Below are 3,451 nucleotides of genomic sequence, written 5' to 3' on the forward strand. Positions count from 1 at the left end.
GTTATTTCCAACCGGGGTGCCCTGGCACACTGGTCCACCCCTCTGAACACATCCTTGTCACCCATGTCCACCACCTATTCACCCCTCTGTCCCTTTGTCACCCTTGTCCACCCCTCTGTTACGACCTTGTCACTCCTGTCCACCATTCTGTTACGACCTTGTCACTCCTGACCACCCCTCTGTTACGACCTTGTCACTCCTGTCCACCTCTCTGTTACGACCTTGTCACTCCTGTCCACCCCTCTGTTACGACCTTGTCACTCCTGTCCACCCCTCTGTTACGACCTTGTCACTCCTGTCCACCCCTCTGTTACGACCTTGTCACTCCTGTCCACCCCTCTGTTACGACCTTGTCACTCCTGTCCACCCCTCTGTTACGACCTTGTCACTCCTGTCCACCCCCTACGCCCCCTGTCACCCATGTATACTCTTCTACACCCATCTGTCACCCATGTAAACCCCTCTACACCATCTGTCAGCAGCACTGTAATCTGTTATATAAATACCCACAGATAAATAGATATTGTGCATTGCAGCTTTCTCTTTTTTTTTTCGGTAGGGGTGCCCTGCGGGAAAAAAAATTCCGTGGGGTTCCCTGCGCCAAAAAAGATAAACACTGAGCTAAAGGGTTAAGGCTAGAGATGAGCGAACTTACAGTAAATTCGATTCGTCACGAACTTCTCGGCTCGGCAGTTGATGACTTTTCCTGCATAAATGAGTTCAGCTTACAGGTGCTCCGGTGGGCTGGAAAAGGTGGATACAGTCCTAGGAGACTCTTTCCTAGGGACTGTATCCACCTTTTCCAGCCCACTGGAGCACCTGAAAGCTGAACTAAATTACGCAGGAAAAGTCATCAACTGCCGAGCTGAGAAGTTCGTGATGAATCGAATTTACCGTAAGTTCGCTCATCTCTAGTTAAGGCCTTCAAAACCTGAGTGATTCCTGCCCCCTGTGAAGCCTGTCATAACACACTTCTCATAGGAAGAATGTGTAAGGACGTCAGAACTTATCCCCTCCGCACACTGAGGCTTTTGTTCATTGTTAGGATTGGATATTTAATATGGCCATGTTCTTCCTCACTGTACCTGTTACCCACCCCGGCCCCTTATCTCCCCCTCCTGAAAGAACATACCGTAGTAATGTTGTTCTAAGTGACGATCATAAGAAGAAAAACAAGACAAGGTGGGCCTCCTGTGTTGTCAGTGTGAGAGCCCCCCGGCACCATTCCATTCTCCATGGCTATGTTTTCCCATGTAATCCTCTCCCCGTCACATATCTCCCTGTATTTGTTCTGCTATGTATTGTGCAGGTTGGGGCTTGAAGAGCTGTCAGTGTCCTTGTTACCTTTTGCAGGAAGTCCCTATCACAGACATCTATCACGCCTCATGTCGAACGGTGCCGGTCTGATGATAAGAGGGTATTATTTTGAATCACAAGGCCGGGGCGGCTTTGGATTTGGCTAAAACAAACCATGCCATTTGTGATCACATCGCTTCAGCACCCCGCATCAGAGTTTACACAGCTGTAATTGGCCAGTAATGACATTCTTCCTATTTTCCCTTCCTCTTGTTTTTGTTCTGCATGTAAACTACCGAGTGGGAAAGAACGGTGATATTCATGAATTTACATCAGAGGAGCGGAGAGATACGATGTTCTATGGTGGTGGTCTCCAAACTGAGCACCTCCAGATGTTGCAAAACTACAGCTCCATGCATTGCATACTTGTATAGTCAACAGCTGTATGGTGTTCTATGGCAGTGGTCTCCAAACTGTGCACCTCCAGATGTTTCAAAACTACAACTCCATGCATACTTGTATAGTCAACAGCTGTATGGTGTTCTATGGCAGGGGTCTCCAAACTGTGGACCTCCAGATGTTGCAAAACTACAACTCCATGCATACTTGTATAGTCAACAGCTGTATGGTGTTCTATGGCAGTGGTCTCCAAACTGTGCACCTCCAGATGTTGCAAAACGACAACTCCATGCTTGCCCAGACAGCCCAGACATGCTCACTGCACCACTTATTACATTCCGTGAGGGGTGTAGTTTCCAAAATGGGGTCACATGTGGGTATTTATTTTTTTGCGTTTATGTCAGAACTGCTGTAAAATCAGCCACCCCTGTGCAAATCACCAATGTAGGCCTCAAATGTACATAGTGCGCTCTCACTCTTGAGCCTTGTTATGCGCCCGCAGAGCATTTTACGCCCACATATGGGGTATTTCCGCACTCAGGAGAAATTGCGTTACAAATTTTGGGGGGCTTTTTTTCCTTTTAACACTTGTGAAAATAAAAAGTAAAGGACAACACTAGCATGTTAGTGTAAAATTTAAAAAAAATTTTACACTGACAGGCTGGTTTAGCCCCCAACTTTTCCTTTTCATTAGGGGTAAAAGGAGAAAAAGCCCCCCAAAATTTGTAACACAATTTCTCCCGATTATGGAAATACCCCATATGTGGCCCTAAACTGTTTCCTTGAAATACGACAGGGCTCTGAAGTGAGAGAGCGTCATACGCATTTGAGGACTAAATTAGGGATTGCATAGGGGTGGACATAGGGGTATTCTACGCCAGTAATTCCCAAACAGGGTGTCTCCAGCTGTTGCTAAACTCCCAGCATGCCTGGACAGTCAGTGGCTGTCCGGAAATGTTGGGAGTTGTTGTTTTGCAACAGCTGGAGGCTCCGTTTTGGAAACACTGCCGTACAATACATTTTTCATTTTTATTGGGGGGGGGGGGGCAGTGTGAGGGGGTGTTTATGTTGTGTTTTACCCTTTATTATGTGTTAGTGTAGTGTAGTGTTTTTAGGGTACATTCACACAGGCGCAGGTTTACAGTGAGCTTCCCGCTAGAAATTTGCGCTGCAGCGAAAAATTTGCCGCAGCTCATACTTGAAGCAGGAAACTTACTGTAAACCCGCCCATGTGAATGTACCCTGTACATTCACATGGGGGGGGGGGGGACGACAAACCTCCAGCTGTTTCAAAACTACAACTCCCAGAATGTACCAACAGACCGTGCATGCTGGGAGTTGTAGTTTTGCAACAGCTGGAGGCACACTGGTTGGAAAACCTTCAGTTAGGTTCTGTTACCTAACTCAGTATTTTCCAACCAGTGTGCCTATAGCTGTTGCAAAACTACAACTCCCAGCATGTACTGATCACCGAAGGGCATGCTGGGAGATCTAGTTATGCAACAGCTGGAGGGATCACAACTACAACTCCCAGCATGCAGAGACAGCTGTTTTGGCATGCTGGGATTTGCAGTTTTGCAACATCTGGAGAGCTACAGATAGAGACCACTGCACCGTGATCTCCAAACTGTGGACCTCCAGATGTTGCAAAACTACAAATTCCAGCATGCACAGACAGCAAACAGCTATGTGGGCATGCTGGGAGTTGTAGTTTTGCAAGATCTAGAGTGCTACAGTATAGAGATCACTGTGCAGT

The sequence above is a fragment of the Hyla sarda genome, chromosome 8 (genome assembly GCF_029499605.1).
Source record: "Hyla sarda isolate aHylSar1 chromosome 8, aHylSar1.hap1, whole genome shotgun sequence".
Taxonomy (NCBI): domain Eukaryota; kingdom Metazoa; phylum Chordata; class Amphibia; order Anura; family Hylidae; genus Hyla; species Hyla sarda.